The sequence below is a fragment of the Malaclemys terrapin genome, chromosome 4 (assembly GCF_027887155.1).
Source record: "Malaclemys terrapin pileata isolate rMalTer1 chromosome 4, rMalTer1.hap1, whole genome shotgun sequence".
In the NCBI taxonomy this organism is placed as follows: Eukaryota; Metazoa; Chordata; order Testudines; family Emydidae; genus Malaclemys; species Malaclemys terrapin.
Window position 1 is genome coordinate 25,076,046 of NC_071508.1, and position 16,729 is coordinate 25,092,774.

Consider the following 16,729-nt stretch of genomic DNA (forward strand, 5'->3'; position numbering starts at 1 on the left):
TGGTTTTCATTGCGCTGCTGACGTACCCCTGGAGACCCCAGCCGAGAGCGGGGCCCTGCCGGGCTGGACGCTGGTCACACAGATCCTGCCTGGACAAGCTAACAGCCCGCCTCGATGAGACCACCCTCGGTTTGGGAGCCCAGCCTGAGGCACCTCAGGCGGGACGTTCCAGGGGTGCTGAGCCCCTGCAATGCCCATTGATTGCAGCTTGAGCAGAGGGCATTTGGCACTTCCTATCAGGCCTCAAGTGTCTCCAACTGGGGCTCCCCAGAACAAAGGCTCTGGCAGTCAGCCGAGAGTGGCTGGCCTGAGGTCACGCAATGAGGCAGAAGTGGAACCCAGGCGTCCTGGCTCAGTCCAATAGACCCAACTCCCGCTTCTGCGGCATGAGGGAAACCCTGGCACCACCTGTGTATCATAGACTCAGAGAATCATAGAAGATTAGGGTTGGAAGAGACCTCAGGAGATCATCTAGTCCCACCCCCTGCTCAAAGCAGGACCAACACCAACTAAATCATCCCAGCCAGGGCTTTGTCAAGCCAGGCCTTAAAAACCTCTAAGGATGGAGATTCCACCACCTCCCTAGGTAACCACGGCCGGCTCCAGGCACCAGCTAAAGAAACAGGTGCTTGGGGCGGCCAATACTAAGGGGCGGCACTCCGTCCGCTATTGGGGCGGCATGTCCAGGTCTTCAGCGGCAATTCGGCGGCGGGTCCCTCATAGACTCATAGACTCATAGACATTAAGGTCAGAAGGGACCATTATGATCATCTGGTCTGACCCCCTGCATGCTGCAGGCCGCAAGACCCTTCCCTGGACTCTACCATTGAAGTCCCCAATCCTGTGTTTTAGTGACTTCAATCGGCTGAGACCCTCCTGCTAGTGATCCCTGCCCCATGCTGCGGAGGAAGGCGAAAAACCTCCAGAGGCTCAGCCAATCTACCCTGGAGGAAAATTCCTTCCCGACCCCAAATATGGCGATCAGTAATACCCCGAGCATATAGGCAAGAGTCTCTAGCCTGACCCTTGTTGGCCATTATGCTGTTCATGTACCATTGCTTGGTTTTCCTTGGCTACTATGTTTTATCATTAAACCATTCCCTCCATAAACTTATCCAACTTAATCTTAAAACCAGACAGGTCTGTCGCCCCCACCGTTTCCCTCGGAAGGCCGTTCCAATATTTCACCCCTCTGATGGTCAGAAACCTTCGTCTAATTTCAAGCCTAAACTTCCCCCCGGCCAGTTTGTATCCATTCGTTCTCGTGTCCACATTAGTACTAAACTGGAATAATTCCTCTCCCTCCCTTGTATTAACCCCTCTGATATATTTAAAGATAGCAATCATATCCCCCCTCAGCCTTCGCTTTGTCAGACTAAACAACCCAAGCTCCTCTAATCTCTTTTCATACGACAGGTTTTCCATTCCTCTGATCATCTTAGTCGCCCTTCTCTGCACCCGTTCCAGTTTGAGTTCATCTTTTTTAAACATTGGAGACCAGAACTGCACACAGTACTCCAAATGAGGTCTCACCAGCGCCTTATACAACGGAAGCAGGACCTCCCTATCTCTACTAGATATACCTCGCCTAATACATCCCAAGACCGCATTGGCTTTTTTCACCGCCACGTCACATTGCCGACTCATAGTCATCCTGCGGTCCACAAGGACCCCTAGGTCCTTCTCCTCTTCCGTTACTTCTAACCAATGCGTCCCCATCTTGTAACTAAAATTGTTATTATTCGTCCCCAAGTGCATCACCTTACACTTTTTACTATTAAATTTCATCCTATTTCTGATACTCCAATTCACAAGCTCATTCAAGTCTCCCTGCAGAATATCCCTATCCTCCTCCGAGTTTGCAACTCCTCCCACCTTCGTATCATCCGCAAACTTTATCAGCCCACTCTTGCAATCGGTCCCGAGGTCAGTTATAAATAGATTAAATAAGATGGGTCCCAAAACCGAACCTTGAGGCACTCCACTAGTAACCTCCCTCCAACCCGACAATTCACCCTTTAATACGACCCGCTGCATTCTCCCCATTAACCAATTCCCTATCCACCTCTGGATTTTCATATCGATCCCCATGTTTTTCATTTTAACCAATAGTTCCTCATGGGGTACTGTATCAAACGCTTTACTGAAATCCAGGTATATTAGGTCCACCGCATTTCCCTTATCTAATAAGTCCGTTACTTTCTCAAAGAAGGGGATCAGATTCGTTTGGCACGATCTGCCCTTCGTAAAACCATGCTGTAATTTATCGCATTTGCCATTAACTTCAAGGTCCTCAACTAGTTTCTCTTTCAGAATCTTCTCCAGCACCTTGCACACTACTGATGTTAAACTAACAGGCCTATAGTTACCCGGGTCACTTTTTTTCCCTTTCTTGAAAATAGGAACCACATTGGCTATTCTCCAGTCTAACGGGACTACCCCCGAGTTTACAGATTCATTAAATATAGTCGCTAATGGGCCTGCTATTTCCCGCGCCAATTCCTTCAATATTCTCGGATGAAGATCGTCCGGTCCACCCGACTTAGTCCCATTAAGGCGTTCTAGTTTTGTTTCTACCTCGGATGCGGTAATCCCCCATCCCGTATGCCCCTCTGTAACGGTGCTAGTATCCCTAATACCTTCATTGGCCTCATTAAACACCGATGCAAAATATTCATTGAGATATTGCGCCATGCCTAGATTATCTTTAATCTCCTCTCCGGCTATAGTCTTCAGCGGTCCCACTTCTTCTTTCTTTGCTTTCTTCCTATTTATATGGCTGTAAAACCTCTTACTATTACTTTTAATTCCCCTCGCTAAGTCCAACTCTTCCCGGCCTTTGGCCTTTCTCACTCTATCTCTACATTCTCTGACTTCACTAAGGTAAGTTTCCTTACTGATCCCTCCCCTCAGTCCCTCTCGGAGCGAAGGACCTGCCGCCAAATTGCCGCCGAAGAGTGGAGCGGCGCGATCGCGCTGCCATGGCTTTTTTTTTTTTTTTTTGCCACTTGGGGCGGCAGAAAACCTGGAGTCGGCCCTGTAGGTAACCCATTCCAGTGCTTCACCACCCTCCTAGTGAAATAGTGTTTCCTAATATCCTAATATCCAACCTAGACCTTCCCCACTGCAACTTGAGACCATTGTAGAGTGCACCAGGCTGCAGCCTCTCGTCCGGCTCCTCCAGGGCCTCTCACTGCACTTTGCCCCTCACTAGCTCAGTCTCGCATGCCCATTCGGAGCCCCAGGAAATCGTGAGACCTCCTGGTCAACCTCCTGCGGGCGCTGGGCAGGACAACCAGCCGTCACAGCAGGAGGACGACACTGGGCGGAGGCTGCTCTGCGACTGTTTCCGATCCCTCGTTGTGTCACACCTCCACGCAGTGTCCACCGACTCTCTGCAGGCAGTGGGTGCTGTCTGGGGTTCTCTGCTCGGGCACCCCACCCGCAGCCCTGAGCTTCAACCTTTTAGCCACGCTCCCGGAGCTGGGTTTTGCCTTTGTTGTTTCCCGAATTCAGCTGTGGCCTGAGTCTATTGGTGCTTCCCCTTGGCAGAGGGTGGTCGACCTGCCCGTCCCAGCACTTGCAACAGGTGTACCCCGAGTCCTTATCCCTTGTGCTGCTGGGACGTCCCGGCCACAGGGAACGCACAAGGGCAGAAAGCAAGACCTTTGCCACAGAGGGCGTGTTTAAAGCACGCTAAGCTAGGACACTCCAAAGATACCCCCCATTCCCCAGCCCTGCGACCACAGATCCCAGCCTCCCCCTAGCCCAGCCCCAGCTCAAGGGGAGGGGAAGCGGGGCTGAGGTTAACCACTTGTTTCCTTGGCACCAGGCGATGCTCCAACCCCAGATGAGCTGCAGCGTTTGGGCTCTTTACAGCAGGGAGAGGGCCCCAGTTTGGCCAGCCGGGAGCATCATAGTCCTGGCCGGCTCTTGCTGCACAGAGCTCCCACGTTTGCTGGCATCCCAGCGCCTCCCCCCCCGCCCCCATTAAACATACAGCGCAAGCAGATTAAGGGCCCCCCATTGTTTGATGAAGCCTATTTTGCTCAGGTCCCCAGGAATCCCATTCGCTCTGTTCCACCTTCATGTTACTTTTTCTACCCTGCTCCAATGGCCCCAGCCTCCCTAGGTCCCCTGGCCTGGGCGTGGGTCAGCACACAGACTCACGGACTTTAAGGCCAGAAGGGACCATCATCATTCAGCTAGTCTGACCACCTCCGGCTGAGTTACCGACGTCCTCAAATCAGGGTTTAACGACTCCACGTTACAGAGAATCCACCACTGACACTAGTTTAAACCTGCAAGTGACCCATGCCCCATGCTGCAGAAGAAGGCGAAAACCCCCCAGGGTCTCTGCCAATCTGACCTGGGGGGAAATTCCTTCCTGACCTCCAAATATAGTGACCAGTTAGACCCTGAACGTGTGGGCAAGACCCAGCAGCCGGACACCTGGGAAAGAATCTGCAGTGTTGTCCTAGCTGTGTTGGTCCCGGGCGATGAGACAGACAAGGTGCGGGAGGGAATATCTTTGATTGGACCAACTTCAGTTGGTGAGAGACACCAGGACCTGTAGAAGAGCTCTGTGTAGCTCGAACGCTCCTCTCTTTCACTCGCAGGAGTTGGGCCAACTAAAGATATTCCCTCCCCTCCCCTTTCTCTAAGAAAGAGGCTCACAGTGTCAGCTGGGACAAGCGCTCACTGATTTAAAGAGCAGCAGAGCCCCCAAGGAGTGTTTGCCGGAGGGGGACTCTGCCCTACGGGTCAAAACATGGGCTCTAGCTTCCCTGTTCTGTGTCCCCAGGCCGTCTTGTATGAAGACAGGAGCCAGCTAATCATTCCTAGGCCTGAAGGCCTCTCTCCAGGAGGTCATAATTATCCGGCCAAGTGGCCTTGATCCAAATGGCTCATCCCAAAACTGAGGAGTGAAAAAGCCACTGGAGCCTCATCCCCATGCAAGCTGTTCTCAGTAGCCTGCAGCCAGGACCAGAGGCAGATTAAGATTTTGTGGGGCCCTGGGTCAGAGCACCTCTTCTGCCTCTAGTCCCATGCCCCCTGCACTCCTGGTGCTCCTGCCAGGGAAATGGGGTCAGGGCGTGGGGGCTTTCCCCACCCCCAGGCAGGAATGCTGGGTGGGCAGAGCAGGTCATGGGGGTGCCCATTTTTCCAGGGCCCCCCCAATTGCCAAGGCCCATGGGCATGGGACCCATTGGCCCAGTAGCTAATCCGCCACTGCCCAGGATTTCAGAGTTACAGTGCGGAGAGAGGAAGGATAAGCATAATGATACACTGGATTATTATAGATCTCATTCCTTATTGACAGTAGCAGTGTGGCTCAGGCACAGAACTGGGGACCAGGAGGCATGGATTCTGTCCCCAGCTCTGACACTGACTCCCTTGTGTGACCCAGGGCAAGTCACTTCCTTTTGCTGTGCCTCAGTTTCCCCCCACCTCAGCCACACACCCTTAAGATCTCTGGCTGGATCTTGATTAATGAAGTTTCACAACTCCCCCACAAGGCAGATGGGTACCATTATCCCCACATTACAGAGAAGGAAACTGAGGCACGGAGCAGGGCGAGTGATTTGCCCATGGGCACACAGTGTGCCAGAGCTGGGAACAGACTCCAGGAGGCCTGGCCCACAGTCCCCTGTTCCAACCTCTAGACAATGCTCAGTTCCTACAGCGTGTGTCTGATTAAACACTTCGCGGGGGGGTGGGGTGGGCAGCCACTCCTTAAACCCCCAGGGATGCCCCCTGACTTCTGGGGGAAGAGCCCTGAGTTCCGTCTGAGCACAGGCTTAATTTCCCTGCCAACTCAGGCGCTGACTGCCTGACTCCTTTCCCCTCCCCCGCCCCCCCCCCCCCCCAGGGGGACCCCCTGCTGTCACTCGCCAGGGCTTGGCCGCAGATGGTCCCTGTGACAGCCACTTCCCATTTATTAAGTTAACAAATAAACACCATGGCTGAGAGCAGACGGGCTCTATTGATTCAGCGCGTCCCACAGGACCCATAATTTCTCTGCATTTTAATCTAGATTAACCGGGGAGGAGCCAGGGACTGGGCTAGCAATGGGCTCACACTGCTTCAAACCAGAGGAGAAGCACTGTCCAGCAGGGGGTGCCGTGCAGCCACCCCCACCGCTCCCCATGACAGAAGTGCCGTCTTGGCAGCACTGGCTGGGCAATGCTGTCTTGGCTGGGGTGGGGTGTCTCAGGCCTTGTCCCAGATCACGCCACGCTGGCAGGACAGCATGGACCCCTGGAAGCCACGGCAGGCCAGATTCTCCCAAGAGCCCAGTCCCCAGCATCGGGCTCCTTGGGCAAGTTTGCACAGCGAGGGAGAGGACGAATTCAGCAGATCAGCCGTTCGCTACAAATCCCGACCCCAGCACATCTGCTCCCTCCACGACTTTCAAGCCCTATCGGGTTCCTTTCCTGGTACGAATGAATTTGGCTCCGGTTCGTCGCCGGAGAAGGAACGGGGCTGGATTATCAGCTAATCACAGAGAAGCCACATCCTCAGCTGGTCCAGGTCCATTGACAGCAATGGCACGATGCTGATTTACACCAGCAGGGACCCCTGCGCTCCCCTCGTCTGACCTTCTGTTTAACCCAGGCTGGAGAATTTCAACCCGTTGTTCCTGCCTCAAGCCCCTGCCTTGTGGTTTTTGGAAGGAGCCATCCAGATGCAGCAGAATCCACCCCACTCAGAAAGTTGTTCTGATTGTTAATTTCCACCCCCACACACTAAGAACGGGCGCTGTATCTGAGCTAGATTTCACCCAGAGCACTTATTCCTGCTTTGAAACAGAGTGAGGCAGCCCTACCTTTGAACCCAGCCTGGGAAATTTACCACAAAAGGCACCAAATCTCCTCTTTATTGGGCTGATTAAAACAAAACACACGTGTGATTTTACTCAGTGTCCGGAAATGCCACCTGTCCTGGGCGAAGACAATGCGACACGGGAGATTGACCCAGGGTACGTGGTGAGCCGGCCCCTTAGGGCACGGACCTTCTTTCTGTCCAGTGCTGGCACAGCCCCGAGCATCACGCTGGGGGCTCCTAGGCACTACGGTAATAGCAATAATAAATCACCACGGGGCAAGCTGCCCCTCCCAGCTCAGGGTCCAAGCCAAGGGCAGGCCCAGGCCATGGCTCCTGGGACAGAGGAAGGGATGCCGTGTCAGAGGAAGGGTGGGCTCGTGGTTAAGGCTCTGGCCGGGACTCAGATGTGGGGTCAGTTCCCACGTTGGCCACAGACTCCCCCTGTGACCTTTGGCCAGTCACCCCGGCGTTGGTTTGCAAAGGCTCATGTGACAATGAGAGGCGAGGCCTCCCGGCAGTCACAGGGAGCGAGATAAATAGTGAGAATCTCCCCTTCCCCTCACTGGGCCTCGTCCCCCATCTGTAGCAGGTGCCTTGTCTAGATGGCAAGGGCCGACTCTGGCTATGTATGTTCAGCCCCACAGTTGGAAAGTGGCCGCTCATTCGGCAGGCCTGACTGGAGACACCTGGGGGGCTGGTGTTCAGAGGGACGGGCACCCACGAGTCCCGCTGGCGTTGGCTGGAGCTGCGGGTGCTCAGCACTGCTGGAAAGCAGGCCCCCAAGGGTCTCCGCTGGCCCCCCTCTGATCGAAGACCAGAGCACTGAAGGACAGAGCGGAGCAGCGCGATCGCAGTGCCAGGGATTTAATGACCCGTCCGGCGCACACGTTACAGCTCTTGAGAGGGCAGGGGGCGCACCTTGCTCACACAGCACCAGACACCCCTGTAGGAAATGCCCCCGGAGTTCAGGCCCTCACCGCTCCTTCCCAAACAGCCCGGCGAGTCCTTCTCTGGCTCCCATCTGCCTGGCCCGGGGCAGAGAGCAACCAGTCAAGGCTGTGCGTGGGAGGAGATGGCGCTGTGTTTCCACGGTAACCCTCTCAAAGCCCACAAACAGGCAGCACCTCCCGGCTCGCACCGTTGGCGAGGGGGATCCCCGGCAGCGTCTCACAGGCAGGGGCTGGAGATGGCCTCTGGGAGCCAGCAGGCCGGGCCCAGGGGAGCTATGCAGGGACGTGGCCAAAGTGTGTCAGTGGGTGGAACCGGCCTCTGCTCCCTCTGGGCTTTCCCTTCCCCTCAGCAGCTCGGCCACAGTCTCTTCCATCAGCACCATCTCCAGCTGGCAGGTGGCAGCCACCTCGACTCTCATGGCCGTCACAAAGGATGGGTCGTGGGCCAGAGCGCCCAGGCCCCTGGAGAGCAGAGCCTGCGGCAGAAGAAAGGGATCAGGAGAACCTGGCTGCTCAGGTTGTGGAGAAACGACCTCTGGGCTTTGTGCAGCTGATGCCTGCGCTTCCGAGCTTAGCACAAAGCCGTGGAGCTGGGAACATTCACACGCGGGAGCGAACCGGGCCTACAGCAAAGTGTGAGCAGACGCTCGGCAAATTCCCCGTATGCAGCTTCGCTGGTGCCCCACAATCCCGACCCACAGCCCCTGCTATCCCAGCCCTGGGCTCCCCCCAGCTCCACCAGTGCCCCTCAATCCCGACCCACAGCGCCTGCTATCCCAGCCCTGGGCTCCCCCCAGCTCCACCAGTGCCCCTCAATCCCGACCCACAGCGCCTGCTATCCCAGCCCTGGGCTCCTCCCAGCTCCGCCAGTGCCCCTCAATCCCAACCCGCAGCCCCTGCTATCCCAGCCCTGGGCTCCCCGCAGCTCCACCTGTGCCCCTCAATCCCGACCCACAGCCCCTGCTATCCCAGCCCTGGGCTCCCCCCAGCTCCACCAGTGCCCCTCAATCCCGACCCACAGCGCCTGCTATCCCAGCCCTGGGCTCCTCCCAGCTCCGCCAGTGCCCCTCAATCCCAACCCGCAGCGCCTGCTATCCCAGCCCTGGGCTCCTCCCAGCTCCGCCAGTGCCCCTCAATCCCAACCCGCAGCCCCTGCTATCCCAGCCCTGGGCTCCCCGCAGCTCCACCTGTGCCCCTCAATCCCGACCCGCAGCCCCTGCTATCCCAGCCCTGGGCTCCCCCCAGCTCCACCGGTGCCCCTCAATCCCGACCCGCAGGCCCCGCTATCCCAGCCCTGGGCTCCCCCCAGCTCCGCCGGTGCCCCTCAATCCCGACCCACAGCCCCCGCTATCCCAGCCCTGGGCTCCCCCGAGCTCCGCCGGTGCCCCTCAATCCCGACCCACAGCCCCCGCTATCCCAGCCCTGGGCTCCCCCCAGCTCCACCAGTGCCCCTCAATCCCAACCCGCAGCCCCTGCTATCCCAGCCCTGGGCTCCTCACACACATAGCTCCACCGGAGCCCCTCAATCCCGACCCACAGCCCCTGCTATCCCAGGCCTAGGGCCCTGGACTCCCCCCAGCTCCACCAGTGCCCCACAATCCCGACCCACAGCCCCTGCTATCCCAGCCCTGGGGCCCTGGACTCCCCCCCGGCTCCACCAGTGCCCCACAATCCCGACCCACAGCCCCTGCTATCCCAGCCCTGGGCTCCCCCCAGCTCCACCGGTACCCCGCAATCCCGACCCACAGCCCCTGCTATCCCAGCCCTGGGCTCCACCAGTGCCCCTCAATCCCGACCCACAGCCCCTGCTATCCCAGCCTTGGGCTCCTCACACACACAGCTCCACTGGTGCTACTCACTCCCAACCCACAGCCCCCTTCCTGCGTCTATCCCACAGCTGGCTTTCTGCCTGCCTTACCGCTGTGCCAGCACCATTACTGATCTCTGCTTTCACCCCATTCCGATCCATAGGCTCAGGGCTGGCAACTCCCCCCGTTCCATCCTGCCTCTGCCCCCGCCCCCTGGCCTCACCCCATCCCACTCCAGGAGCTGTGGCCTCTCTCCTCCTTTCACCGCTCCCCCAGGAACAGTCTCTCCAGTCCCACCCCAGCCAGTCCCCCTGCTGGGTGCTGCCCCACTGCTACCTCCTGGATGAGTAAGGTGGTGGCTGGGGTGGAGGCAGCAGCATCTCCCTCCCCGTTCATGTCGCTGCCACCATCCAGCTGGCACTCGGAGCTCAGGTCCGCTCCCCGCTCCTGGGCAGCGGCCTCCTCTCTGAGCAGCTGGGCGGAGAAGGAGCCAAGAGTCACATCCTGGGGGGTGAGCAATACTGAACGTGCTGCAACAGCCTCGACAGGTGGGCGAGGTGGAGGCTGGTCCGTGGAATCGCCCAAGGCCACCCCCAGGCTTGCAGAGCAGCTCAGATCCCTCTCGCCCGCCGTGGCATCCGCTAGCCGCCCGGTGGCATCCCTTTGGAGGAAGAGCGCAGCCTCTTCCGGGGCGATGACTCAGCACTTGGACAGCACTACCTGCGCCTGCCCTGCTCCCCGCTGGGCTCTGGGAACAGCCGGGCGCCCCAGTTAGTTTAAGGAGAGGTGGCGATCGTTGGCGATGGTACAGAACCCGAGGGCCAGTCCTGCCTGGCTGGGCACTAGAGCAGGGACCAAGCTCTGAGCTCCAGGATACTGCCCAGTCACTTGAACTTGGCTCCTGTAGAGTCAATGGCCAACTCCCCCAGGCTAGCAACAGCCCCCGTCCATAGCCCCAGGGGCCTTCTTTCCTCTGGAGCACAGGGCGGAAGAGGACAGGGGAATGGGCAGAGAAGGGGCATGGCTACAGAGCCTCATCTCCTTACATAGCGGAGCTGTGATTACCTGGATATTACAAGGCCCGCCCCCCGCCCCCCAGTGCTCCATTCCCTGGTACGCCCATCCCCACTCCTAGCCACCAGTGGCCCCGGCAGAGGCTCCAGCCCTGTGGGCCGTTCCAGTTGCCATTGGGAAGAGGGCAGAGGTGCCGGAGACGGGGTCTTTGCGCCTGAGCCATTCGGGGGGCTTGTGGCTGGACACTGGGACACCCCCAGCTTCCCCCAGCCCCATGGCCGCGTCTCTGCTGCGGATAGGCCATGAGCGCAGGCTCCGTCCTGCTTCCCAGAGGCCAACCAGGCTGGGGCGGACGCAGCGCACGAGGCAGATGCCAAGCTGGGATCTCCTGCTAGCTGGCCCCGGGGGACCCGGTGCCTCCAGTGCACAGTTGTCTTGGCCAGCCCAAAGTGGGAGGGGGACTAACCTCCCCCCTTCCCCCAGATGAGCCACATGATATCCCAGCGCCATTTACCTGCAGCTCCAATCCCGGGCATCCGCCGACACTGGCTGCCCGCCTCCTGTCCAGCCACCGCTGCCGCTTCTCCAGGCGGAAGGAGCGGTTGTGGCCTGAGGGGAAGGGAACGGGTGCGTCACTTGGGGAGCCCACGGGAAGGACACTGCTGTGGCCCTGAGGCATAGGGGGTGCCAGCTGGGAAGGGGCTGACTAGTGCGGGGGCTGGGGAAGCAGAGCTCTTGTGCACTTGGAGATCCTGTGCACATGCCCCAGCCAGCCCTGGGCCAGCCCCCTCCCCGGCAACCCCCCGAGAGAGGCAGAGGGAACTGGATGCACCCCTCGCTCACAGGGAAAGAGCAGAGCACGGGCCTTCCCTTGGCCTTACACCCAGCCCGCCCTTGCCCCCGGCGAGGCCTGCACATGGGGATGGGAAAACAGACGTGGATGACCCCTCCTGGGAACCACGACCTCCTGTCTCTGCCGGCTGAGGGGGAACTCGGCCTGCAGCACCCCAGGAAATTCAGCCTCCTTCTTCCCCTCCCCTTGAGGACCATGGCACCCTGGGAAAAGGACCCCGCCCCAGAACTGGCACCCCCAGGGAAGGAGGTTATCTGCATTCGCTGCTGCAGGGAATTCCAGTGTTGGCTTCTCTTTCTATTGCTTAGTTCATCCTTAGGGCCATGAAGAGACAGCCCCTGCTCCCGATAAAAGGGGGCTCACCGGCTGCCTTGGTGAAAAATTGAGTCCCACCCCCCCATAAAATGGGGCCCCTCCCTTCCACGCCTTATGGGGTCCCCCCAATAAAAGGGGGGCCTCCCTCCCAACACTCTGACAAAAGAGGGTCCATCCTCCAGGCCACTTGGTGAAACATGGGGTCCCACCCTATGCCCATCTGGTAAGCTGGGAGTTTCCCCAGGCCATGACACTACCCCCCCAGGACACCCCTCCCAGTAAGGCCAGGAAGTGCCCGGTGCGACGATGCTGCAGGTACTGACCCAGGGCAGAGTATGGCTGTGGCTGGCAGGATGCCAGCAGCATCCTCTCCCCCCGCAGCTCGTCCTCATACTGCACCCTGTCAGGGACAGGAAAGAGCGTCAGGCTGGCGCAGGGACCACCACCCAGCCACCCCTCCAAGGGCTTCCATTCACAAGCGTCAGTCACCATTCGAGACCCTAACTGCCTCCTGCCCTCTGTCTACCACAGCTCCCTCCTCTACCCCCGATCCTGTTCTTCAGCACCTCTGGGATCCTCCCCTCCCTCCCTCCTCTACCCCCCATCCTCTTCTTCAGCACCTCTGGGATCCTCCCCTCCCTCCCTCCTCTACCCCCCATCCTCTTCTTCAGCACCTCTGGCCTTCTCCCCTCCCTCCTCTTCTTCAGCACCTTTGGGCTCCTCCCCTCCCTCCCTCCTCTACCCTCCCTCCTCTTCTTCAGCACCTCTGGGATCCTCCCCTCCCTCCCACCTCTACCCTCCATCCTCTTCTTCAGCACCTCTGGGCTCCTCCCCTCCCTCTTCTACCCTCCCTCCCCTTCTTCAGCACCTCTGGGCTCCTCCCCTCCTTCAGCACCTCTGGGCTCCTCCCCTCCCCTCCCTCAGCACCTCTGGGCTCTTCCCTACCCTCCTTCCCCTTCTTCAGCACCTCTGGGCTCCTCCCTACCCTCCTTCCCCTTCTTCAGCACCTCTGGGCTCCTCCTCTACCCTCCTTCCCCTTTTTCAGCACCTCTGGGCTCATCTCCTCCCTGCCATAATCACCCCACCCAATCATATTAATAAAAACAGCACAAACACCACTTGCATTAGAGAGAGAACCAATGACTGGACAGACAGACACTCTAGGTACTAGACGGACGGATGGATGGATGTGTAAGATGGACAGATGGATTCAGATCCTTCTATCATGTATGTCTCGGGATAGATAGATGAGGTGAATGGGGACAGATACAGACAGGACAGCATCACTAAGTGTGAAGAAGGAGAGGTGACTTACCCTGGGTTCTTTTGGCACCTTAGAGACTAACAAATTTATTTGGGCATAAGCTTTCGTGGGCTAGAACTTACGTCATCAGATGCATGAAGTGAAAAAAAAGTAGGCAGGTATAAATATACAGCACATGAAAAGATGGGAGTTGCCTTACCAAGTGGAGGGGTCAGTGCTAACGAGGCCAATTCAATTAGGGTGGATGTGGCCCATTCCAACAGAGGACAAGAAGGGGTGAATATCAACAGGGATGAACACAGACTAACACGGCTACCCCTCTGAAACCTGGGTTCTTTGAGATGTTCTGGCCCGATGGGTGCTCCACCACAGGATGTGTATGCGGAGACTGCAGTCGTGCTGGCAGGCCTGCACAGAGTCACACCTTGTTCTCCGAAGGAGTGAAACGGGCGACGTATCCGCAGTGGAGGGGAAGGAGGCCGGGAAGGTGGAGCACCCATAGGAACAAAGCATCTCGAAGAACTCAAGTTATGTAAGGTAAGTCACCGTCCCTTCTTCGTCGAGCATATGTCCCTGTGGCGCACCGCTGCAGGGCACTCCAGAGCAGTAACTCAGGAAGGAGGGGCATGCCACAGAAGTGAGTCAAGGACTGTTTGGAGAACGATATCAAAGGCAGCGTCCTCTCTGGAAGCAGGGGACATGGCACATGCTTGGCACAGGGCTGGAAGAAGACCAGTCGCAGTCCTGCAGATTTCTGCTATGGGAACGTACTGGATGTGGACTGAGCTCCAGTGGAATGTGCTATCACCGTGGGGGGCGGGACGCACTCCCATTCTGTCATAACAGGTTAAAATACAACCTGCAACACACAGACAACCCCTGTATGGACTAGGAACAGGCTGGCCCTTTATTCATTTTGTTAGCAACACAAGTAGCCTGGGAGAGGCCCTCAAGGACCTAGTCCTGTCCACAGAGAAGGCAAGGGCCGTCGAACATCCAGCGAATGAAGGCTTGCGACCTCTCTGGAGGCCTGAGGATGTGGCTAGAACACTGGCAGGTGAATCTCCTGGTTAATGTGATCTTCCAAGGAGACCTTAGGAAGAAAATAGGGCTGGGGACACAGTAGAACCTTGTCCCTATGAAAGGGTGGATATGGTGTGTCAGCCAGGAGTGCCCTCCACTCTCCAATTCGTCTTGCTGAAGTAATGGCGCCCAGGAATGAAATTTTGAAGGCGATATGGAGGAGAGAGCAGGTAGTCATTGGTTCAAAGGAGACTTTCCTTGGAGCATTAAGAAGCAGGTTGAGGTCTCACTGGGTCCCAAACAGGAGAAAACCAGTTGTATAGAGCCTGGAGGAATCTGGCTGTAACAGGGTGGGCAAAAAACAAGAAGCCCTGGATGGGTAACTGGAAAACTGTGAGAGCAGCCACCTGCACTCTAACAAAGCTCACGGAGAGACCCTGTATCTTTAATTCCAGCTAGCGGTCAAGTATTTTGGAAAGGGAAACTTCTAGGGCTTGGGAAGAAGAAAGAGAGCATCAAGAGTGAAAGTGTTTCCATTCCGGAGATAAGTCTTGCCGGTACTGGGCTATCTGCCAAACGAACTGACTGAACTGCAGCCAAATGAGTTAACTCCATGGTCGAGAGAGCCATTGGGGAGCCAGGCCCTGGGGTTCAGAGAGGACGTATCTGTCATGAGGATCTTTGATGGTGTGTGATGCAAGAATGGGGTTCCCACACCGACCCTCTGTGGGTCTTTCTGTCATGTAAGGGAATCCAACACCTTCTGAGGCACCGTGACCCCTTTGGACAGGTGGTGTCTGTCTGGGATATTTACTGTTCTAAACCACATCCTGGAGACATCTGAGATGGAGTCTCACATAGGAAGTCATGAACATGCAGGAGGATGTATATCCCAAGAGTGGAAGATGAGCCCTCATGATTGTTTATGGGCTGAACTGTAGCACCGAGATTAGGCCAGATAGGGTGGAAGATGTCTCCCAGGGTATGTGTACACTACGAAATTAGATCGAATTTATAGAAGCCGGTTTTATTGAAATCGGTTGTATACAGCCGATTGTGTATGTCCACACAATAAAATGCTCTAGGTGCTCTAGTCGGCAGACCGCGTCCACAGTACGAGGCTAGCGTCGACTTCCGGAGCATTGCACTATGGGTAGCTATCCCACAGCTATCCCACAGTTCCCGCAGTCTCCGCCGCCCCTTGGAATTCTGGGTTGAGATCCCAATGCCCGGATGATGCAAAACAGTGTCGCGGGCGGTTCTGGGTACATGTCGTCAGGCCCCTCCCTCCCCCGTCACAGCAACGGCAGACAATAGATTCGCGCCTTTTTACCTGGGTTACCTGTGCAGACAACATGGAGCCCGCTCAGCACAGCTGAGCTCACCGTCACCATATGTCCTCTGGGTGCCGGCAGACGTGGGACTGCATTGCTACACAGCAGCAGCTGCTAACTGCCTTTTGGCGGTAGACGGTGCAATAGACTGGTAGCCTTCATCGGCGATCTGGGTGCTGGCAGCCGTGGGGCTTGCCTTTTGGCAGTAAATGGTGTATTATGACTGTTAGCCGGCCTATTACAAGTCGGGTCATCGCACATTAGCAGAGTCTTCCCTGAGCAGCAGCTCGTGCAATAGGCCTGAAGACCATCGTCATACACCGCCCCGTATTTGCTGCCAAGCACCCAGAAAGATGCCGAGGGCTATCAGTCACACTGCACCGTCGTCTTAAGATGTAAAAAATAGATTTTCTCTGTATTCATTTGCTTCCCCCTCCCTCCGTCAAATCAATGGCCTGCTAAACCCAGGGTTTTCAGTTTAATGTTTGGGGGGGACCAGTCTGTGACAGTTGTTTGTGTCTCTCCCTGATGCACAGCCACCGTTCTTTATTTTAATTCCCTGTGCCTGTACGCCATGTCGTCACTCGGCCCCCCTCCCTCCTTCCCCTAGGCCGTCAGATACTACGTTTCCGCCACAGCTCGAGCCGAGAAGCGGTTCGCGCCTTTTCTTTGAATTCTGGGTTGAGATCCCAATGCCCGGATGATGCAAAACAGTGTCGCGGGCGGTTCTGGGTACATGTCGTCAGGCCCCTCCCTCCCCCGTCACAGCAACGGCAGACAATAGATTCGCGCCTTTTTACCTGGGTTACCTGTGCAGACAACATGGAGTCCGCTCAGCACAGCTGAGCTCACCGTCACCATATGTCCTCTGGGTGCCGGCAGACGTGGGACTGCATTGCTACACAGCAGCAGCTGCTAACTGCCTTTTGGCGGTAGACGGTGTAGCATGAGTGATAGCCGTGGGGCTGGCAGCCGTAGGGCTGCATTGCACCAGCCCCTTCCAGGCGATGGTATATTATGACTGGTACCCGTCGTCATCGTACTGGTGTGGCTGTCAATCATGGCCACCTGGGCAGACATGCTACTGTCTCGATGATGACGGTTACCACTCATAATATACTATTTTCTGCCAATTGCCCAATATTGTCTGCTAAGCACCCAGAAGAGGCCGAGGGCGATACTGGGTGCTGGCAGACGTGGGGCTGCATTGCTACACAGCAGCAGCCCCTTGCCTTTTGGCAGATGATGGTAGATTATGATTGGTACCCATCGTCATCGTACTGGTATGGCTGTCACTCATGCTGCAGCGTCGGCTGCCACCTTAAGATGTAAAAAATAGA